This window comes from Rattus norvegicus, chromosome 13 (assembly GCF_021556685.1).
Source record: "Rattus norvegicus strain SHRSP/BbbUtx chromosome 13, alternate assembly SHRSP_T2T, whole genome shotgun sequence".
Lineage (NCBI taxonomy): Eukaryota > Metazoa > Chordata > Mammalia > Rodentia > Muridae > Rattus > Rattus norvegicus.
In genome coordinates this window covers 917495-942292 of record NC_141546.1, presented here as the reverse complement: position 1 = coordinate 942292, position 24798 = coordinate 917495, and the positions used below count along the sequence as shown (strand labels likewise).

The 24798-nt window shown below is 40.1% G+C and overlaps 1 long non-coding RNA gene across 1 annotated transcript; it reads right to left on the bottom strand.

Annotated features, from left to right (window-relative positions):
* Positions 1-19564: 19564 nt before the first annotated feature.
* Positions 19565-24516, bottom strand: LOC148001509 (uncharacterized). Its single transcript, XR_015635418.1, has 2 exons — positions 24155-24516; positions 19565-21752 (listed from the first exon to the last, which is right to left on the bottom strand). It is a non-coding gene; the product is annotated as an uncharacterized LOC148001509 (long non-coding RNA).
* Positions 24517-24798: the final 282 nt, after the last annotated feature.

Genomic DNA, 24798 nt, shown 5'->3' with positions numbered 1-24798 from the left:
ATGAATTTTGATGATCTTAGCCAAAATTTAGTAATTCATAGGACTGTGTAAAATAGGACAGTCTGATAACAACACAGCTCCTGAGACCACTTAGTCAGATGAACTCAAATATCAAGGTCTTATAAAACATTTATGGTTCAGAGGAGACAGAAAACAAACCATCTTCTTCTCCTGCTGTCTCTCTCCCTCCCATAGAAAGCAATACATTAAGAAACAAAACAACAGAAAACAAAAAAAACAAAAACAAACAAACAAAAGCAAACAAAGGAGCTTCCAACTTCTTCTCTCCTTACTCCACTTCCCACAATCCAACTAAGTAGAGAAACCTTACAAGCCTTAGCGGTAGTTCTTACCACTCAACAAGAAAGAGACCATATTTGACAAGACTTGAGGGCAATTAACAAAATCATACAAGTCTGGGGCTCCCCACAAAAAGGGTTACCACACATCTCAGCAATCCCTGACAATGTTCTCCTATTAGCAATAGACAGATCTTCATTATAATGAGGTACCTAAAAGCCTAGAAGCTTATCCAGCTAGCCTTTCTTCCCAGATATTCCTCCCTGCAAAAGATTTTGCTTTAAAAAAAGTGGATATTTTTTATTTACATTTCAAATATTATTCCCTTTACCAGTTTCCCAGGCATAAGCCTCCTATCCCACCCTCTCCCCTTCTTATATAAGGGTGTTCCCCCTCCAAACACACCCTCTTTAGCGCCTCCCCTCTGATATTCCCCTACTCTGGGAGGTGCAGTCTACTAGGACCAAGGGCTTCTGTTCCCGTTGGTGGCCAACAATGTTATCCTCTGCTACATATGCAGCTGGAGATGTGGGTCTGGTCATGTATCCTCTTTGGGTAGTGGTTTAGTCCCTGGGAGCTCTGGTTAGTTTGTATTATTGTTCTTATTGGGTTGCAAGCCCATTCAGCTCCTTCAATCCTTTCTCTAATTTCTCCAATGGGGACTCCATTCTCATTTCAATGGTTTGTTGCTAGCATTCGCTTCTGGTATTTTGTGCTCTGATTTGTGCTCTGGCTGTGCCACCTCATGAGACAACTATTTCAGGCTCCTGTCATCATGCACTTCTTGGCATCACCAATATTTCTTGGTTTGGTGCTGTATTTATATGGACTGGATCCCCAGGTGGGGCAAAGCGTTTTTAATCTGCCCTGAGAAGAAAATATAGTTTTATTCATCCACTTTCCTCCATGACAATTAATGCCTTAAAAACAAGGAGTCTCTTTCCATCCAGATGGACCTGCTGTTTTGTTAGACCCTCCTTGGTCCCCTAAATGTTTACCCCTGCTGAGCCTTGCTGATGCATGTGAAAGACGTTGTTCTTTAGAGAGGAACATTCTGGCCTTTCTGTTTAGCCCTGGGCCTAACACCTGGGAAGTAACACCTTTGATGTCAGTTCTTGGTTTCAGTTTCTGTTTTCTTGCTGAGAACATAATTATTCCAGTGTGTTTCCTGGGATTTTCCACCTAGTGAATTTGGGGTATATACACTGTTCAGAATTGAGAGTTTATCTTAATAGACTTTTCCTTTGATAAGTATGAAGTATACTTACTTAACTTTTTTGAAAATTTTTAATTGAGAGTTGATTTTATTTGATATTAGAATGACTACTCCAGCTTGTTTCCTGCGAGCATTTGCTTGAAAAAAAATTGGATCATTTTACTCTGAGGTACTGTCTGTCCTTTTTAATGAGGTGCATTTCTTGTAATCAGCAAAATGCTGGATCCCGTTTACATGTTAGTTTATGCCTGGAGCAAAGCATGCTCAGTCTCAGGAATTCTTCTCAGGGATGCTCTGCTCATTACATGGCCCCTATCTCCAGGAAAATTAAGACAGTTGGAGCCCCTGGCCTTGGTACTGTTAAGTCTGAATTCCCCATCCGGCTCACTTTGGGAGGGGGCGGCGTCCGCTCAACTCGGGAGCAATAGGCGCCCTCTCAATTTGGAAGGGACCATGGTGCTCGCTCAACTCGGGAGAGTGCGTGGCTTGCGCAATTGGAGTTCAAGAGAGGGCTGGGCGGGAGTGAGCAGTGCCCAAGTATGACTAGAGACCACGTGTCAGATGCAAAGGCAACAAGCTGTATTCGGGCAGAGCTGTGGACCAATACGTACCTGGATGCAGGGCGGAGGAGCTCGTTTTCTCGGAACTCAGCCCTGGAGGACAGCTATGTAATCTCATGGCCTCAGAGTTCCTGGATCACAAACCTCCCAGGGCAGGAGTTATGTCAGAATTAATTTGTACAGGCTGAAAGCTAGGTTCAGGTCTTGAGCGGGTGGGTGAAAGGGACGAGTTTTTGAACAACATTTCAGTACACCTAGTCAGTTTTCTGTTCTTATCAGTGTATACCTGAAATTTATGGTTTAGGCTTATAGGGAGGGGGGTGGCAAAGATGGATTGTCCTGAATAGCCTTCTCGCCTGCTTGTCCTTATAAACCGCTGTTCTTTAAAATAAACTTTGAGAGATTGATCAGAACACAGACATTCTCTCCTTCTTTGTGCCTCTTGTCCCCCATTTTTTGTCCCCTCCCATGTCTACTCTGAACCCCTGCTGGATGGGGCAAGTCTATGGCTTTTATTGGGGAATTTAGTACATTGTTGTTTAGAGATATTAAGGAAGAGCGTTTGGTGTTTCAGTTATTTTTGTTGTTAGAGGTGAAATGATGTTTGTATGGCTATCTTCTTTTGGGATTGTTGCAAGAAGATTACTCTCTTGCTTTTTCTGGGGTGTAATTTCATACCTTCTTTTGGACATTTCCATCTAATACTCTTTGTAAGACTACATTTGGGGAAAGATGTTGTGTAAATCTGGTATTGTCATGGAATATCTTGGTTTCTCTGTCTATGGTAATTGAGAGTTTTGCTGAATATAATATCATGGGCTGACACTTGTGTTCTCTTAGGGGCTGTATAACATGTGTCCAGGATCTTCTAGTTTTCATGTTTTCTGTTGATAAGTCTAGTATAATTCTAATAGGTCTGCCTTTATATGTTACTTGATGTTTTCCCCTTACTGCTTCGAAAAATGGTCATATCCTACTATAAAAGTCTATACTCAACAAAACTGGAAAATCAGGAGGAAATAGACAATTTTCTAGAAGACACCAGGTACCAAATTTAAATCAGCATCAGATAAACCATCTAAACATTCTGATAACATATAGAGAAATAGAAGCACAAATTAAAATTCTCCTAACCAGAAAAAGCAAACGACCAGATGGTTTTAGTGCCGAATTAAATCAGACCTTCAAAGAAGACCTAATACCAATACTCTAAATTATTCTACAAAATAGAAACAGAAGAAACACTACTGAATTAGTTTTTGATGTCTCTATTATGCTTACACATAAAACATACAATGATCTTAAGAAGAAAAAGAACTTCAGAACAATTATCCTTATGAACACATCAAAATGATCATTCACCATGATTAAGTAGGCTTCATTCCAGGGATGCAGGGATGGTTCAATATATGGAAATCCATCAAAATAATCCACTATATAAATAAGCTCAAAGGGAAAAAAAAAACATGATCATCTCATTAGATCCTCAGAAAGCATTTGACAAAATTCAACACCCTTCATGATAAAAGTCTTGGAAAATCAGAAATTCAAGACACATACCTAAAAATAGTAAAAAATGATCAACAGCAAACCAGTAGCCAACATTAAACTAAGTGGACAGAAACTTGAAGCAATTTCTTTAAAATCAGGGACTAGATGAGACTTCCATCTCTCTCCCTATCTATTCAATATAGTACTTGAAGTCATAGCCAGACCAATTAAATAACTAAAAGAGATTAAAAGTATTCAAATTTAAAAGAAAGAATCAAAACATTACTATTTGCAGATGTTATGTTAGTATACTTGAATGACCCCAAAAATTCCACCAGAGAACTCCTAAAGCTGATATACAACTTCAGTAAAGTGGCTGGATATTACTTTAACTCAAAAATAAATCAGCAGTTTTCCTCTATATCAGCTTTAGGAGTTCTCTGGTGGAATTTTTGGGGTCATTTCCCTAATTTCTTTCTTGGCTTGTTTTACTTTTTTGGAGAGGATGGCTACTAATTTATTTGATTTAATTTTATTCCCAGCAACTTTGCTGAAGGTGTTTATCAGGTTCAGTAGTGGCCTGGCATAACTTTTGGGAATACTTAAATATACTATCATATCATCTGCAAATAGTGATATTTTGACTTCGTCTTTTCCAATCTGTATCCCCTTGATCTCCTTTTCTTGTCTCATTTCTCTGACTAGAACTTCAAAAACTATATTGAATAATTAGGGAGCGAGTGGACAGCCTTGTTTAGTCCCTGATTTTAGTGGGAATGCTTCAAGATTCTCTCCATTTAGTTTAATGTTAGCGACTGGTTTGCTGTATATGGCTTATACTATGTTTAGGTATGGGCCTTGAATTCCTATTCTTTCCAGGATTTTTATCTTGAAGGGGTGTTGAATTTTGTCAAATGCTTTCTCTCCATCTAATGGAATGATCATGTGGTTTTGTTCTTTCCCTTTGTTTATAAAATGGATCACGTTGATGGTTTTCCATATATTAAACCATCCCTGCATGCCTGGGATGAAGCCTACTTGAGCATATTGGGTGATTGTTTGGATGTCCTCTTGGATTCGGTTTGCCAGAATTTTATTGAGTATTTTTGTGTCGATATTCATAAGGGAAATTGTTCTGACATTCTCATTTTTTGTTGGGTCTTTGTGTGGTTTAGGTATAAGAGTATTTGTGGCTTTATAAAAGGAATTCAGTAGTGTTCCATCTGTGCCAGTTTTGTGGAATAGTTTGGATAGTATTGGTATGAGGTCTTCTATGAAGGTTTGATAGAGTACTGCACTAAACCCATCTGAACCTTGGCTCTTTTTGGTTGGAAGACCTTTAATGACTGCTTCTATTTCATTAGCAGTTATGGGGTTTTTTAAATTGTTTATCTGGTCCTGATTTAACTTCGGTACCTGGTATCTGTCTTGGAAATTGACCATTTCCTGCAGATTTTCACGTTTGTTGAATATAGGCTTTTGTAGTAAGATGTGATGATTTTTTGAATTTCCTCTGATTCTGTATTTATGTCTCCCTTTTCATTTCTGAATTTTGTTAATTTGTAAACACTCTCTGTGTCCTCTCATTAGTCTGGCTATGGGTTTATCTATCTGGTTGATTTTCTCAAAGAACCAACTTTTGTTCTGTTGATTCTTTCTATGGTCTTTTTTGTTTCTATTTGGTTGATTTCAGGTCTCAGTTTGATTATTTCCTGCCTTCTACTCCACCTGGGTATATTTGCTTCTTTTTTTTCTAGAGCTTTTTCATGTGCTGTCAAGCTGCTGATATATGCTTTCTCCTGTTTCTTTCTGCAGGCACTCAGAGCTATGAGTTTTCCTCTTATCACAGCTTTCATTGTGTCCCATAAGTTTGGGTATATTTTACCTTCATTTTCATGTTCATTAAATTCTAAGAAGTCTTTAATTTCTTTCTTTATTTCTTCCTTAACCAGGTTATCATTGAATAGAACATTATTCAACTTCCACGTATATGTGGGCAGTCTTTTCTTTTTGTCATTGAAGAACAGCTTTAGCCTGTGGTGGTCTGATAGGATGCATGGATTATTTCTATCTTTCTGCATCTGTCGAGGTCTTTTTTATGACTGACTATAAGGTCAATTTTGGAGAAATTACTATGAGGTGGTGAGAAGAAAGTATATCTTTTTGTTTTAGGATGAATGTTCTATAAATATCTGTTAAATCCACTTGGTTCATGACTTCTCTTAGTCTGTCTATGTCTCTGTTTAATTTCTGTTTCCATGATGTGTCCATTGATGAGAGTTGGGTGTTGAAATTTCCTACTATTATTATGTGAGGTGCAGTGAATGCTTTGAACTTTATTAAGGTTTTGTTTATATATATATAGGTGCCCTTGTATTTGGCGCATAGATATTAAGGATTGAAAGTTTATCCAGGTGGATTTTTCCTTTCTTGAATATGAAGTGTACTTCCTAATCTTTGTTGATGTCTTTTGGTTGAAAATCGGTTTTATTTGTTATTAAAATTGCTACTCCAGCTTGCTTCTTCAGACCATTTGTTTTGAAAGTTGTTTTCCAGTCTTTTACTCTGAGGTAGTGTCAGTCTTTGTCTCTGTGGTATGTTTCCTGTAGGAGGCAGGATGTAGGATCCTCATTACATATCAAGTTTGTTAATCTTTTTCTTTTTATTGGGGAATTGAGTCCATTGATATTGAGTGATGTTAAGGAATAGTGATTGTTTCTTCCTGTTATATTCGCGTTTGGTGTGAGATTATGTTTTTGCTTGTCTTCTCTTTTTTCGTTGCAAAACGATTCTTCTGGTTGATTTTATTGCTTTTTCTTACAAAGCTTGGTTCCTTTGGTTGAGCCTTACCATTTATTATCCTTTGTAGGGCTGGATTTGAAGAAAGATATAGTGGAAATATGGTTTTGTCACAGAATATCTTGGTTTCGCCATCTATGTTAATTGAGAGTTGTGCTGGATACAGTAACACGAGTTGGCATTTGTGTTTATTTAGGGTCTATATGACATTTGTCTAGGACCTTCTGGCTTTCATAGTCTCTGTTGAGAAGTCTGGTGTAATTCTGATAGGTGTGGCTTTATATATTACTTGACCTTTTTACTTATTGCTTTTAATATTCTTTTTTTGTTCTGTGCATTTGGTGTTTTGATTTTATGTTACAAGAGGAGTTTGTTTTCTGTTCCAATCTTTTTTTAGTTCTGTAGACTTCTTTTATGTTTATGGGCATCTCTCTCTCTTTTTTTTTTTTTTTTTTGGTTAGGGAAATTTTCTTCTATGATTTTGTTGAAGATATTTACTGGTCCTTTGAGTTGGGAGTCTTCCCTCTCTTCTATACCTATTATCCTTAGGTTTGATCTTCTCATTGTGTCCTGGATTTCCTGTATGTTTTGGGCCAGTAGTTTTTTCTGCTTTACATTATCTTTCACAGTTGTGTTGATGATTTCTATGGAATCTTCTGATCCTGAGTTCTCTTCTACCTCCTGTATTCTTTTGGGGATGCTTGTATCTACAGTTCTTTGTCTCTTCCTTTGGTTTTTTATATCCAGGTTTGTCTCCCTTTGTGCTTTTTTCACTGCTTCTATTTCCATTTTAAATTCTTTCACCTGTTCGATTTTCTTTCAGGGATTTTTGTGTTTCCTCTCTAAAGGCTTCTGCTTGTTTATTTGTGTTTTCCTGCATTTCTCTAAGAGAGTTCTTTATATCTTTTTGAAGTCCTCCATCATAATGATCAAATGTGTTTTTAAATCTAGATCTTGCTTTTATGGTCTGTTTGGATATTCAGTGTCAACATTGTTGGGAGGATTGGGCTCCAATGATGCCATGTAGTCTTGGTTTCTGTTGCTTGGATACCTGCTGGATACCTGGTCTTGACTTTTGCCATCAAGTTGTCTATGGTGTTACTTTGTTCTGCTCTTTCTGACAGTGGCTAGACTGTCCTATAAGCCTGTGTGTCAGGAGTGCTGTAGACCTGTTTTTCCTGTTTTCTTTCAGCCAGTTATGGGAACACAATGTCTGCTTTCAGGCCTGTAGTCTTTCCTTTCTACTGGTCTTCAACTGTTCCTGTGGGCATGTGTCCTGAGTCCAGTAGGGTGGTGACATGGAGCAGAAAAGTTGGTCTTTTCTCTGGCCTCGGGACTGAAGTCACTCCTTGGAGCTAGTTTTCAGCTCTCTGTGAGGGCAGCAACCAGAAGGGCCTGCCCCCCCCCTCTATTGGGTCCCTGTGCACAGGGGGCCCAGATATGTGCTAGTCGTCCTCCTCTAGAATACAAAATGTGGGCAGAGAGTAGTCTCCTCTCGCTTCCCAGGCATGTCTACCCCTCTGAATGTCTAGCTTTCCTTCCCCTGGGATTTGGGTGCAGGGAACTGTTTGAACCGGTCACTTCAGATCTGGGCAGTGTCTGGACCACAGTGTTCCTGCAGCTTCAGTGCCCTTATCTTCCTGTTCCCAGAGGCTCTATACAGTTTACTCTCGGGTCAGGGATGTGGGCAAGAATGGCCAGTACTGGAGGTCTCTCCTGCCCTGCAGTCTTAGGAGTGCCCACCTGTCCTGTAAATGAGTTTTCTTTTCCATGGGTTTTGGGAGCAGGGAGCTGTGAGCCACAATCAGCCAGGTTCGGGCCCCAGCTAGAAATCAGAAGTGCCCAGACCCAGAGGAATTTTGCCTTTGCACTTCCTGAGTCCACCAGGCATATCACTTGCAGCAGAAATGTTGGTCTTACCTCTGGTATTGACCCTGAAGTCGCTCCTCAGACCTGGGTTTCAGCCCTACATGAGGGCAGTAACCAGGAGGACCTCTAAACAAAAAATTTTCAAGTGACGAATACTGAATGCCTGAAAAGTAACTTAAGGCATGTTCAACATCCATAGTCATCAGGTAAATGCAGATCAAAACAACCCAGAGAGTTCATCTCACATCACTTAGAATGGCTAAGGTCAAAAACTCATGTTACAGTATATGTTGGGAATGATGTAGATAGAATATAGGAACACTGCTCCATTCTTGGTGGGATTGCAAGCTGTTACAACTACTCTGGTTGTTCCTCAGAAAATTGAACATGTACTACCTGAGTATCCATTTATACATTCCTGGGCATATACCCAAAAGATGCTCCAACATATAACAAAATCACATGATCCACTGAGTTCATAGCAGCCTCATTTATATTTGTGAGAATCTGGAAAGATCCCAGATGTCCCTCATTTGAGGAATTTATACAGAAAACATGATATTTTTACACAATGGATTAATACACAGCAATTAAAAACATTGACTACATGTAATTCTTAGGCAAATGGGTAGAACTAGAAAATATCATCCTGATAGGGTTAATCTAGTTTAAAAGAACCCACAAGGTATACACTCACTGGTTAGTGGATATTAGACCAAAAGCTTGGAATACCTAAGAAAAAATTCACAGATCATATGAATTTCAAGAAGAAGGAAGACCAAAACGTGTGTGCTTCAATCCTTCTTAGAAGGGAGAACAAAATACTCATGGGAGGATATACAAGGACAGAGAGTGGAGCAGGGGCTGAATAAACAGTCATGCAGAGACTGATCCACCTGGAAATCCATTCCATATTTAACCCCCTACCCCAGGCACTATTATTAATGCCAAGAAGTGCTTGCTGACAGAAGCCTGATATACCTATCATCTGAAAGGCTTTGCCAGAATCTGACAAATACCGAGGTGAATGCTCGTAGCCAATCATTTGACTGAGTGCTGAGGCCTCAATGCAGGAGTTAGAGGAAGGACTGAACGACATGAAGGGATTTGCAAACCATAGAAAACACAACAATATCAAACAAACAAACATGACCAGAGCTCCCAGCTAATAAACCACCAACCAAAGAGTACACATGGAGGGGACCCATGGCTCCAAGTGCATATGTAGCAAAGGATGGATAAAACAGAGTTCTTATTTATTAATGGTGGTCAAATATGAGATCAGAAACAGGTTTCTGTGTTTTAATGTACTACTCCTCATTAAATCTAGGATCTCACGTATGCCAGGCAAGCACTATGTTACTTCCTAAGCTATAAAAATACTAGATTAACCTTTTTGAATACATACCCCAGTGCAGTAATTATGACCTGTTTAGCATGGATGCTGAGAGCACAATTCTGGTACCCTACATTATTATCAAGTTCTCTTAACTATTTAGCATCTCTCAAACCCAGAGCAATTCTCTACTTTACAGATTAAGCTGTTTGTTTGTATATTTTCTAATCCCCCTTTTAAGAATTCATATTTCTTCTCCATACAGTTGAGCATCAATTTTAATTTCTACATGTTTTCCTTAGAGACTACAGAATATAACATTTCAATTGTCATCAATCGGCAAGGTGATTAATATAAGCTGTTTAATGATGCTCATACATTAAAAATTAGCCAAGATTCTTTCATTTGCCTGTTGCTTTACTGAGCAGCCAACTGTGTGATCTTCTTTGGGTCAGATAGTTTTTCACAGAATCTTTTGAAACTGATTTCTATACCTTTCCAGTCTACCAATTATTATAATCCTATTGAACTCCTACAGTTGGGTCATCATGATAATTGAAATGTGCTATGATTCGAGCAGTTGCAGACATTAAAGAATTAAGTGAAAAAAGAGACCACATCACCAGTCAGTCTCCTACAATTTAAAGGCTCTGTTTCACAGCAGATAGCCAGACCCATGGTGGATTTTTATCTGGGGATATCCTCAGATATTGGTCATGTGGTAGTTGCCACACGAGCCTGGAAGTTCATTAGTTATTGTAAAAACAACACTGGGGATAACAGTTCTGGGCCTAAGGGGAAGCCTTAAACAGGACACATTACTTCCATTGGAAGCTGAAAACCACTGACCAGCTCTTATTCTGTGAATACTAAATTTTGATAATCTCTGTACTAACTAGGATTTTCCAAAGATGCTTCTTCAAAAGAGAAAGCATTCAGGATGAGAGTTAATCAACATGATTCACTCCATTATTTAATACTGCTCACAAGAGAAAAAGGAGTAGCAAATAAATATCCCTTGTAGGTAGGATAGAAAGGCAACCTAGTCAAAAAACAAGACATTTGGAATGTACTCACTGATATGAGGGTATTAGCCCAAAGGATCTGATTACCCATGATATAACCCAAAGACCATATGAAGCTCAATGATAAGGAAGAGCAATGTCTTAAATAGAATGGAGAACAAAATAATCACAGGAGGTAGTGGGAGAGAAAAATGAGGGGCAGAACCGGTGTGGGAGGAGACAGGAGAGAAATACAGAGGATCAAGAAATTGAACAGAGGTATGTAGCAGTGGGGGATAGGGAACTATGGGTAGCCACTAGAACGTACCAGATGACAGGGAAACAAGAGGTTCCAAAGACCCAATGGGGATGACAGCTGAAATAACCAGAAATTATATCCTGTGGAAGTTGCCCCCAGTTGAAGGATGCTGTCACTCATCCATCTCAAAAAAAAAAAAAAAAAAAAAAAAAAACCTCATAATTGCTCCTGTCTAAAGGAAATGCTGACACAAAGAGGGGAAGAATTAGAGAAAGGACTGAAGGAGCTGAAGTGTTTGGCAATCCCATAGGAAGAACAACAATATCAAGCCCCGAGGTCCCAGGGACTAAACCACCCAGTCAACCAAAGAGTACACATAGGGGGCCCATGGCTCGAGGTACATGTATAGGAGAGAATGTCATTGTCTGGCATCAGCAGGAACAGAATCCTTGGTCCTGTAAAGACTTCTTTTCCAGGGCAGGGGAATGATAGGGTGTTGAAGTGGAAGAGGGAGGGTGGGTGGGGGATCATCCTCAGAAGATCTGGGGGAGGGAGCTGGGAGATGGAGAACTTGGAAGAGGAATAATATTTGAAATATAAATACATAAATTATCCAATAAAATATGTGATGGTCTGATTGGCCAATTGGTGGAATAATCAAAAAGAAACTTGGGGATGGAAGATTGAATTGATATGTAAATAAAAACCTGGACTTCAGTCTTCAAGAGTGTGGTTCACTGTGATCTTCAGAAAGATATCTCAAGCAGAACAGAGTGGTCAGCTTCTACTAATGATTTGATTTTGACTCATTCCTTTCAATGTTCCCAAATACTCCTTACTTGCAATCCCTCTCCAAGAGGAGGCTAGTCTTTAGCATATTCCTTTAATTTTTTTTTTCTTGCAACTTAAGGAGATAGAGAGAGGTCTGTTTCAAATGTGGCTAACCTAGTCAGCTCTTTGGCATATTTGTACTCTGCATTGGTAGTCACATGGGCCGCTAAGAGAGGCTCCTCTTTCAGCCTCACTCATTTGCATTCTTTCCACATCTTATTTACCTGAGCAGAGAATATAGCTCAATGGCCTAAGCAGACACTGTCCTTTGCTTTAGTGCAGATTTTCCATTGAGGACTGAGAAAGAAAGACAGAGAAGTGAATCACACAGGCAACACACATAATGCTGACAAAAATAAATATATTCTAAGGATACTGTGATTCTCTGTTTAGCTACCAGGAACAATGGAACCAAAGTAATTAGAATTTCCCTAGGTTTTCCCCTCTGGAAGGAAGAATGGCTAAAGTGACAAGAATGGCCAGTAGAGGGGCTTATCTACTTTAGAAAGGTTTGTAACTTATTGGACTACCTTACTTACAAACTGCAGCAGAACTAAGATGTGGCAGAATGAAACCTTGACTGGGACTACTCAGCTTCTATTTAAATTTGAACTCATGTTAGGATTATGCAGAGAATCTTGGGGAATGGAGGATCACTGGAGCTCTCCTTCCTCTCCAAATGTGCACAAATTGAGTACATTCCTTTTTCGGATGTCATTATTTTTTGGTTTAATTGGCCAATTGAGAACAAGTGACTAAAACTGGTTTGCTAGTTGGCCATTAGGATTTAGGTTCTCATTCTAGGAACTCCAGTAATAGTGGCAGACAGCTAATAGTGCTTTTGGCTCCTGATTTTGTATCTGTTCTCAGAAAAGACTTTGAATATTGTTTGAACTAAAATCTCTATCTATTATCCTTGGAGGTTATAGGAAAAAACAAAGGTGAACGTTTTAGGCTTTGACATATTACAGATTCTGATTATGAACTTGAATATGCTAAGCTTCCATTGTACAAGTTACACTCTCTCTCCCTCTCCCTCTCTCTCTCTCTCTCTCTCTCTCTCTCTCTCTCTCTCTCTCTCTCTCTCTCTCTGGTTCATGCACCCTCCCATAGACCTACAATCACACACACACACACACACACACACACACACACACACAAACACACACCATACAGCTAAAACCAACACAGCACAAACACAGTATGCTGTTCCCATGACTTGCTTCTCACCAGGGTCACAGCTTTCAAGACTTTTGATTTTTCCTGTTCATGTGTCTGCTCTTCAGGGTCTTGTGAGTGTATCTTAGTCACTTTGTATTGCTGTAATGGTATGCCATGAGTAAGGCAACTTACAGAAGAAAGAGTTTATTTGGAGATTACACTTCCAGAGGATGAATCCATGGATGTCAGGTTGGGAAGCAAAGCATTGGTTAGGCAGGCATTGCACCAGTAACTGAAAGTTTACCTGTTAAGATGACAACTAAAAAGCAGGGAAAGAGATGTAGAGAGAGCTAACTAGGGATGGCTTGGAATTTTGAATTCTCAAAACACATGTCTAGTGATATACCTCCTGTAGTAATACCATATCTTTCTTATAGTTTCCAAAAATGTCCTACCCCGTGGTACCTAAGCATTCAAACCCATGAACAAACAGAGGTCATTCTCATTCAAACCACCAGTGGTGGATATGCAACTTGACAATTCTGTAGCCTGAGACATCCATTATGAAAATAGGCTTTCTCATTCATCAAAAGTTGGATAACCTTAAAGATGGTATCTTTGTGCTGGATAGATACATGGATTAGTACCTATGCTGGCAAAAGCAAGGCCATATAATCTTTATAAAGAATATTAAACTCCTAGAAATTTTGGTATGTGGAGCAGGAGTTATTTCTAGAAAGGACTGAGTAATCACAGCTGTATGCACCCAAACAGGATTTAAAGACCAATCATTTGTCATAGTAACTGCTGCTGGACCAGCTCATGTCCCAGAAACATGAAACAATAACAGAGGTCACTAAAATAGAATATAAAGAAAAGAAGGTAGTAATAAACGCTAAACCATTAAAACCTGGCTTCCTCTCCAGGGTGTTGTTGTAAAAATATAAAAATAAAACGGTAATGTTGGTCTTTTACTCCACTGGGACTACAAATCTGTGCCCCAAGATATCTGCTAGATATCTTGGCGGAAACATCCCAGCCGCACACTTTCCTACACTCAAATCCTCATATAAAAGAACACACAATACAATAATCTTAGATCCAATAGGTAAGATATAATTGCCCACTTAAAGATAGAAAGCCCGGTACCATCCATCCCTTAGGAACATTGATAACAACCTGTAAATACACAGAGCAGAATCTTAACTTCACCTGCCATGGCTTCTCCCCTCTCTCTCTCTCTCCTGTCTCTTCCTCTCTCCCCTAGTCTCCTCCTCTTCCTTCAAACTTCTCTCCTGCCCATCCTTCCTTTCCTCCAATGACAGGCCTCCTTCAATCCTGTACTTGCCCCTCACCAGTACTTTACAAATTCAATGGAGAGGTGGTTCTGGTGAAGTCACCTGAGTTCTGAGTCCTTGACTAGGCAGTTGTCCTTGGGGCAGTGGAATTAGCATCAAAATACAGTAACTTCAGGGGCAAACCACAACCATGTGCATCATGATGTTACCATTTTTGCTAGTGAGTCTCCAACTTCTATGGATCTTAAATATACAAGCTACCTAAGTATAAACACTACTAAGAGTTTTAGCTCTGAGTAAAATTGGCTTCCAAAAAAGTGTGCCCCTGTGTTTGCAGTACCTAATGTGGAGGAGGCATCAAAAGAAGACAACAGAAAGAGGACAAATGCAAGTCCTATGATGCCAGAATCAGGATCTCTGTTGCATTATCTGTCCCCTCTAATAAAGAAGTATTTTTCCCCAAACTTTTTGCTATTCTTTTTATTACTCTGTAATATCTGAATTTTTTCTTTGAGATCATAGAAGCTAAACCACTACTGGTGTCTATATTAGAAGAAACTCAAGACAGTGTCTTTATTAGAGTGATTGTTACTGTGAAAAAAACATAACAAAGCAAAAAATACTTCGGAAGAAAGAGTTTATATCTACTTATAAAACTCACCCCATCAAAGTAATAGCAGAAAAATCACAAAGGAGAGAAACCTTGAGTCAGAAGCTGGTACAGAGACCAGGGAGGAGTTCTACTTATAGGCTTACTGTTCATGGCTTGTTCAGTCTACTTTCTTATAATACCCAGGAAGGACTACAAACTCGGGTTGCACTGCTCACAGTGAGTTACAGTTACTACACATTAATCATCAATCAAGACAATGTTCTATGGTGCAGTTTGGTGGGCACATTTTCTTAATTGAAATTTTCTCTTCTCAAATGATTCTATCCTATGACAAGTTGACATAAAAATAAGCTAGCACAACTAGGATGCCTTAGTCTAAAACAGAACAATTTAAAGGTGCTTGGTCTAGGAAGGTGGCTCAGCAGCCAAAAGCACCACAAGAAGGTTAATAAATTGTAATTCCCAGAACATAATTAAAACTAAAGATGAGGAGAGAGGAGGGAGAGAAAAGTGGAGAAGCCATGGCAGGACAATGGAGGCCGAAGTAAAGATCTCACTCTGTGTTTTTACAGGTTGTTATCAATGTTCCTAAGGGATGGATGGTACTGGGTTTGTATGTTTAAGTGGGCAATTATATCTTATCAATTGGGTCTAAGATGTCACACATGTGTTGTGTGTTCTTTTATGTGATAGTTGGAGTTTAGGAAAGTGTGTGGTGGCAGGAGTCACTGGGTGGCTGAGGAGTTGGGATGTGTTTCTGCCAAGATATCTAGCAGATACCTTGGGGCACTGTGGTGCTAGACCTAGCGAGGTAAAAGACAACTATACTTTTTATATTTTTTTATATTTTTACAACAACAGTTGGTTAACCATTTTAATGGTCAAGAATCCACTAGTAATCCTAAGAGGTGAGAGAAAGTATTTATTTTCTAAGAGGAGACCAGCGCCATGTTATGTCATGTGATATCTCAAGCACAGGTAATTTAACAAAGAAACAGGAAAGTAACCTGGGCTGTCAGGTTGTAAGTCCCAGGCTGTGTGATAAGTAATGGCATCTCAGAGAGAGATTAAAAGTTGCTTTTTAAAGAAAGTGGTTTAGAAAATCTTTCGGGATACTCATATTCTTTTTAATGTGGGCTCCACAGGAATTTTGGGTTGAAATCCTATTTAGAAAAGCTACTTCTTAATTACATGTATTACTAAAAGGTGATTAAGTTTGTTCATAGAAAGTAGAGAGTAAAGAGATTACCTGAATCAGGTGGAGATTTCATCCATGGTTCAGAACTTAGATAGGGAAAAATTGGTCACTAACTCCAAGTAGAGTGTTGTGATAAATGTGTGTGACAAAAGGGAGAGTGAATGCAGACATATATTATCAAAGTTATTAAGGTTAAATAAAAATCTGTGGCTCCGCGTAGAGAGGTTGACAGATTGAGATATTTTGGGCTAAAGTCTGGTTTAATATGTTACTTATTGATATTGGAATTGATACAAAGTATTTGGATTGTTTTATGAATTACCCCGCTAAAGGCCACATGGCTCGTTGATCCCGGCTAGCCAGGGTTTGTGGTTACTTTTGATATTTACCATAACAGGAAGCTCATATTCTCTTAACATGGGCTCCACGGGAATTTTGGGTTAATTTCCTGATATCACAGAGTACAAAAGCCTATCAGTCTCATTGTTTAGCTTCCTTCCTTTTTAAAAAATTGTTTAGTCTTCATGATGAGTGTGACTTTGAGCTTTATTGTTATATTATTACTCTGGGAGAGAGTGCAAGATACAAGATTTTCTGGTTTCAAACAAAGGAACACAGTATTTTGGGGGAAAGATTTTGTCTTTGTGTTTTTAAAAAAGTGTGATTAGGCTCTGGAAACCACACAGAGTCATACTGATCAAATTTGATAGCTTTAGGTCGTCTGAAAAAAATAATTCAGGAGAATCAAACAAAAAGAGATTTCGATTCTAAACTTTTGTCTTGAGAGTTGTATTTGACAGAGTGTGCCTACTTAGATTCCTGTTCTCAAGGACTTTCAGCTGGGTCCAGTCAGAACAAATTGGCTACAGAACTTGCTTCATTCTTCCTACGCCCTACCCCCAAAGATTTCTCAATGCCCATGTACAGCTTTAAGAAGTTGTAGAGGAGTCATCGCCCCAATTCCCTGAACTTTGGGGGGCTGAAAGTGGTTATTCTAAAGTTGTTTTTATGAGGAATTTATAATTGACTGTAATTAACAGGGAGGAATTAACTAGATGGAGTTATACAGTCGTAATGTCATTTGTTAACTTAGTTAATATCATACCTTTGCTTTGATATAGAATTTATTTGTTAAAAGAGTTTTAAAGTGTGAGAGTACTTTCAAGACAATATTAAGACATAAAGACAACAACAGTACAGATTGTCTTATATAGGTAGATGGTTTTCAAAAACGTCAGAAATCCACAAAATTTGAGATTTAATGTTATTTATCTTTTGTTGAGAGATATCTGCTCCTAACTGTTCCCCTTTGGTGGATTTAAGGAAGAATTTGAGCATCTCTACCTCCAGGTAAGGCAATACTTTGTTGCTAGGCAGCCAGTACACAAAACTGCCTGTTTCATCTGCAGACTAATACTGTCCAGAAAAGAAAAATTATGCAGAATAGTTGACTGAAAATCTCTGCCAAGACAGGGTGATCAGCCCTTCAAAATCTGAATTTCAAGAGTATGTCAGTTTATTTTAGGCCAGAAGGCTGAAGACTTGCGCTCACATGGGGATTGTGCAAGTGGAGATTTGTCTCAAGAACCTCTCAGTTCTGCAAGCAGTGTTAGACTTTCTTTGTGTATACATATTTGGTCATTCTCAGATTTCTGACTAGGTTGAAGATTGAATACAGTCTGCTAGCCTATCAGGCTATTTAACTCTGGATATACATATTGCATTGGATAGTTATCAGATAGTATACAAACTAGCAAAGATATAATATAGATTTTAAGCCTTTCTTAAGCTAAAATCAATAACTAAATGTTCTGTTTAACTGATACAGTGATAGACTGGTGTTGAGTATGTCATATGTTTTATAAATTATAGAATGGTAATAATTGTACTCATTTTATATGTAGTGAAAAGGCTTTTTAACTGGACAAAAAGGGGGGAAATGTTGTGGTTTGCCCTGGAGTTTTCTGCATTTTGATGCTAATTCCACTGCCCCAAGGACAGCTTCCTAGTCAGGTAATCAGGAATCAGGTGACTTCACCAGAACCTTCTCCTCATTAAATTTGTAAAGTAGAGGTGAGGGGCAGGTACAGGATAGAAGGAGGCCTGTCATTGGAGGAGAAGGGAGAATGGGCGGGAGAGAAGTTTGAAGGAAGAGGAGGAGACTGGAACAGAAAAGAAGAGAGGAGGGAGAGAGAAGGTGATTAGCTGTGTCAGGACAACGGAAGCTGGGGGTTGGGGATTTAGCTCAGTGGTAGAGCGCTTGCCTAGGAAGCGCAAGGCCCTGGGTTCGGTCCCCAGCTCCAAAAAAAAAAAAAGAACCGAAAAGAAGGACAACGGAAGCTGATGTAAAGATCTCATAAAGATCTCACTCTGTGTATGTACAGGTTGCTATATTGATAACTATTTTGTTCCTAAGGGATGGATGGTACCAGGCTTTGTATGTTTAAGTAGGCAATAATATCTCATCAATTGCATCAAAAAAAAAAACAAAAAACAAAAAACTAAAGATGAGGTCTGCAGAGATGGTTCCTTGGTTAAGAGCACTGACTGCTCTTCTTGAGATACTGAGTTCAAATTCCAGCAAGCACATCGTGGCTCACAACCATCTGTAATGAGATCTGATGCCCTGGTCTGTCTGAAGACAGCTACTGTGTACTTATATATAATAAATAAATAAACTTTAAAAATATGAAAATAAAGATGAGCAGAGCCATATGAACCTATAACTCTGGTACTGGTGGGTCAAAGAAAGGAGGATTACTGGGACTTACTGGCTGCCAACTTAATTCTAGAGTCAATAAAATCCCCTGTATCAGGTGATTGATGGAAAAGGACATGTGACATCCTCTAATATATGATCATGTGCTCAGAGTTGTATTACCTACACATACAAATGCATAACACACACACACACACACACACACACACACACACACACGAAACACAAATTATAGATGTTTATAAAACTTCTCACAGTCATCGATTTCAACACAAGAAGCCATGTTTTCCTACAGTCCTTGTCCCTCATATAAATGTCTCCTGTCATTTTAGTCTCAACATTCATAACCTGCATGAGAATTGCAGTCCTTAACTGTTTATTAATTGCATTTTCCCTCATTTACAAAGGAAAGTCATGTAATACTTGTTAGCTGGTCGAGTCTCCCCTCATTTTCACTTAAAATTTCTCTTTTGGAGGCTAAGAAACTTAACTCACATCTCAGTGTTTCGAGGTAATAGCTCATAAATAGCTAATTATTCCTCTACTGCCTATCTCATTCACCAAACTCTTTTCTCCAGAAGCCCAAGCCCTGGCTGTAACCTGTATCTAGTTCAATATTATTATTATTAGGACCCACGATGGAGGTTGATGCAAAACTGCTGGTATAGTTTACCTCTGGGTTCTTGGAGGTAAAGAAGATAGATTCAGCTTCTTCTACTCTTATTTAATACTCTCATATGTAAATCAAAGCCACTGTCTCTGCCATATGCTCACCTATACACTTAGTAAAGTCTGTATCAGGAATTATTCTAACAGCTCAATAAAACACACTTGGAAGACAGTATCAATATTCATAAAAAAAAATTGTCCCTTCTGTCTCTGACCCTCAGAAAAGAGGGACGACACAGCATTCTTCTCAAAGCAGTTTACTCAGGAATCTTACAGCATGCAAGCAGGAATCTTTCTTTTCTTTTCTTCTCTCTCACCCTTTTGAACCCTGATCACACTCCCTTATATCCTCCCTCAACGCTGCCTCATCAGTCTAGTCTGTGTAATCTCAGTTCATAGGTCCACGTCACATGGCCTGATATTGTGTCATGATGCGCCTGTGCAGCTCTCAAAATGGACGTGGCTAGTTTCAGGTGTGTGAGGATGTCAGGTGCTAGTCATGAGACTTAGCTGCAGTCCCGGGCACCATATTAGGACTGGCGCCACACCCGCTCCCCACATTTCCCCCTTCTTTATGTTTTTGGCAGAGACAATGCCTGTCTTAGGTTACCCCCTATAGCAATGCCTCTTACCCGTCATCGGGAGACAAACAGCTTAGGTTGGTCCCTGTCTTAGGTTGGTGATATGCCCAGGGAGCCTTACCCGTCATTGACTACTTCTCTATCATGCCAAGCCACACTTGAGGAGACTGTTGCGTCTCCACCACTGCAAAAGCCTGTATCATTAAGGTTTTTGTTCTGCACTGATGAAACTGTATACGGCACATGCACCAAAAGGCCAGGACGTTAATAAGAATCAGTCATAGGGCAAGTCCAGCAAGTCCACCCCATTCTTTCAGCTGTGAGGCAGTGGCGGCAATCCAATCAGCCAGTCCTCCAGCTAAGGACACGTCCACTCGGGTGTAATTGATATGGATGATGGATTGTCTCAATTCCTGAAGTAGTCCATCAAAATGTTGAGACCAAATTCCTGTAAGATACTGAGAAATATTATGGGATAACTGAGCAGCACAAGTGACATTCACAAATGGTATGGAGGTGACACACAGTCCTTAATATTTCTACTCACAACCCAATTGCATTAAGTCCATCATAATATCCACGTGCTCCTGGAGCAAATCGACCCTTTGATACAGCAGCAAAATTCCCGCTTTCAACTGACTATTAATATTACCCTGAACATCCAAAGCTTCTGCAACACCTGTGGATAAATTATTTACAGCTGCCGCAGACTGTTCTATGGAGGTAAGGGTTATGGCTGCAGTAATGGCTCCAGCAGCAGAAACTGCTATAGCAGTCACAATGGCTGCAGTAATGCCAAAATCCCTTTTGGGCCTAAACAAAGTCATAGAAGATGGAGCCTGAACAGGCCAGGGTACAAAGCGAGTCATCCTAGTCACTACAGCCAAAGAATATGCAGATGCATTCCAACACATGCTATAATAACAATTGCCATTACTACAATTTAAAATCTTATCATCATAACTACCATTATAAATAATAAACACAAGAGGAGACCACATACAGACAGGCATTGCCTCAAATGTAATATTTTGCCCTCCAACACATTGAGACACAGAGGTCTCAAACCCTATAGACCCATTCCAATGAAAGCTTGGATTACCCCAACCCCCTCCCATCAGCATACTCAGAGCAGAAAGATCTGTACAACTGCCATTCACCCCATAAAACAATCACACATCCAAAGGATTACTGCCTACTACCTGAGCTGGATATTGATAAGTCCAATTATATCCTGAAAATGAGCTATTATGGCCTATGCTAATATAAGGAGAAAAGGTAAAATAATTCTTTACAGCCCAAGCCACCTTTCTTGCCTGACACCCAGTCCAAGGTGGAAGGGAATCACGTGTACCCTTACAAAAGGTAGCCCATCTAGGTTGAGAAGGTATGCTAGCATTGCCTTTGGAAATCATGGCAGGCCACACTCCTTGAATCCATGTGGCATTAGCTCTGGTAGTAATATTAATTGGCATATCAAACCATGCTGCTGAATGAAAATATAATTGAATGCAATAACTATTCTGGGAAATATCAGATATCATCTGAAAGCATAGCAACCCTTCTAACTAAAGTCGCATCAAATCATTTATGGGTGCTATATCTCCATCCCAGAGTAGGAAGGGTAGCTTTAGCAAAGCATTAGAGGAAAAAAATTGGGGGAACATTTGCGCCGAATGCGCCAGCGGCAGGGGCTTGGGAAACATGGATAAAAGCCCCCAGTGGAGGTCTTTGGCAATCTCCGCAGGAAGCGTCGCCAACACTAGGAAAATCCCTAGTATCCTCCTTCCGTTCATGTTATACCGCTCTGGTCAGCCTCTCCGGTATCCACAGCCGCTGCCGATGATCCTGGGGAAATATGCAAACAGACCCTCTCATCCAAACCAAGACTGGATCAGGGCCCTGCCAAGTACCAGTTAGGAAGTCCTTCCACATGACTATGCCTTTTGAAGAAGCATCAGGGTTGCCGTGATGCTCAGCTGCGACCGGCCCATGTTTTTCCTCATTCAAAAAATACAAGGTAAAAAGGGCAATGGCTAGTCTTTCCATAGGGGTGGAGCCAGCAGAGGCAATTACCCCCTTTTGTTTAATTAAGTATTCCTTTAGGGTGCAATGGGCTCGTTCAATAATGCCCTGCCCCTGAGAGTTGTAGGGCAATCCATGTGTCAATCGAGCACCCATCATTTTATAAATGGAAGCAAAAGAAGCAGAAGTATAGGCCGGCCCATTATCAGTTTCCAATTCTTTAGGCTGCCCCCAGGCACCCCAAGCTTCAAAGCAATGTACAATCATGTAATGTGCCTTCTCTCCTTTTTGTAAGAGGCAAAAACAACTCCAGAAAATGTATCAATGAAAATATGAAGATATTTTAACTTTCAAAATTCTGGAAATTGGGTAACATCCATTTGCCATAGGTGTAGAGGGTGCAACCCATGTGGATTGACCCCCAACCCCAATCTGAGGCAATAACGGGGCACATTTTTGGCACATTTTTACAATATCTCTCGCCTCTGCATGAGAAATTTTAAATCAGGAAGACAAGGTCTTGGAGTTAACATGAAAGTGTGAATGAAAGTCTCGGGCCAATGTAACAGGTGAAGCAATGAAGAAGGTTATGCGTGCCCTAGAGGCTATATCTACAATATCATTCCCCTCAGCCAGGGGTCCAGGCAATCTGGTATGAGCACGAGTGTGTTGTACAAAAAAGGGTGAGGAACTCTTTAAAATTAAATGATGTAAAGTAACAACTAAATTTCCAATGGTAGATTTTAAATTAACTTTGCCCACCACTTCCAAACAGAGTAACATATTAACAACATATTGGCTATCAGAAATCAAATTAAAAGGACCTGGATATAATTCAAACACCTTAATCACAATTTGTAACTCAATAACTTGAGGTGAAGCAGGGGGAAATTGTATGGTAACTGGTGAATACCCTGCCACCAAATATGCTCCCTGTCCTGTCTTGGAGCCATCTATAAAGATAAGCGGAGCATCCTATAAAGGATTTTTTGAAGTAATATGAGGAAAAATCACAGGATGAGCTGTAAGCAATTGTAGGGTTGGATCTTTGGGAAAGTGATTATCAAAGTTGCCCTGAAAACTGCACTTCAAAATAGTCCAATCATCTATTGAGGCTGACAACACTTCCAGCTGCTTTACATTACAGGGAACTATCAAATCCTTTGGCGGGATGCCTAATTACTGTATACACCGATGAATGCCAAGCAAGGCTAACTGAGCCATTGAGGTTGGATAATGAACAAGTGTTTAGGCTGGGGATATCTATGGATGTATCTAGAGCAAGGGAGCTCCCTGCCGTAAATCTCCCTTGTCCTAAGAACATATCTTGATCCCAGGCAGGCTGCCCATTATGAGCGTTGAACTTTGCCTGCTCAGTGGCAAACTCAATATAATATGCCTTCCAGTCCCAGTACTGACCTGATGTGAGACAGGCGCGAGCCAGATTTTGCCAATCACTAGGAGTCATGCAAAAGCAGTGTAAGGATTCTAGATGTGCCACTACATAATCGACAATAACCCTGTATGCGCGGATGCCCTCAGCCAGCCTTGGGATGATCTTCCAGTCCAACAGCTTATGTGTGCAATTGCCCTATGCATCCTGAAATACAGTGAAGCATTGGGCTCGCAGTTCTCTCCAGGTTTCCGGGTGTAAGCTGCGTCCCTCTGCCCCACCCAGAGTGTACAGAGGCAAATGAGGTGGCCCCGGAGCAGATGGTCCTACCTTTAGTTTCACTTTCTCTAAGCTGTCAGCGATGCTTTCCAGATCATCTTCCGACATTTCCCCCTCGCTAGAATTTCCTTCGGTCTCTGGTTTTTGAGAATGTTCCTCCCTAACCTGATTTAGTGCCTCATTTCCCTTTTGGAGCTCTGCGCCACACCTTTCCTCATCCCCTATGTAAGTTTTCACTAATTTCCACACTGGCAGTACTCCTTTTGGTAAAACCCTTGCTCCTCTGCAAACCTCAAATCTTTTTCTAATTTCTCCCAATTGGGCATTGTAAGATGTCCTGTCTCCAGAAACCATGGAGCAACCGGGTCCACTGATTTTAAAAAAGTCTCTACTGTTTCTTTCTTTAACCTGATTCCTTTCACTTTTAACAAATCCTTGAGGGCTTGGAGAACTGTCTGAGCTGATGTTGAGTTCCCTATTGTGCATGGTGCAAGTTGTCCCAAAACCGGGAACCTTATAGTCTCAATCTGAGAACTTTTTTCATCCCACTTACCTGGGAACTTTAGGGCTAGCTACCCTGACCGTGATGAGTTCTGAAGGAAGGAGGAGGGTCCCCGTAAGGGCCACCACTTGTCCTTTCTGTCTCCGACCCGCAGAAAAGAGGGACGACACAGTGTTCTTCTCAAAGCGGTTTATTCAGGAACCTTACACCATGCAAGCAGGAATCTTTCTTTTCTTTTCTTCTCTCTCCCCCTTTTCAGCCCCTGAGCACACTCCATTATATCCTACCTCAACTCTGCCTCCTCAGTCCAGTCTGCGTAATCTCAGTTCATAGGTCCACGTCACTTGGCCTGATCTTGCGTCATGGTGCACCTGCACAGCTCTCACAATGGATGTGGCTAGTTTCAGGTGTGTGAGGAAGTCAGGTGCTAGTCATGAGACTTAGCTGCAGTCCCGGGCACCATATTAGGACTGCCACCTCACACACTGCCCACAAAGAATGAAATTTAGAAATCAAGAGTCACTTAGGGATTTCAGATAGCAGAAGCCCAGTATACGATTGTGATACCTCAAATGAAGATATCATAACCCCAAGTTCTACAACACTGGAGGGAGAAACATGTAAGAAAAGAGAACAGAAGAATCAGTTTTTCAGAGAAAGGTACAGGGATGCCAGTGTTTTTCTATAGACCCATA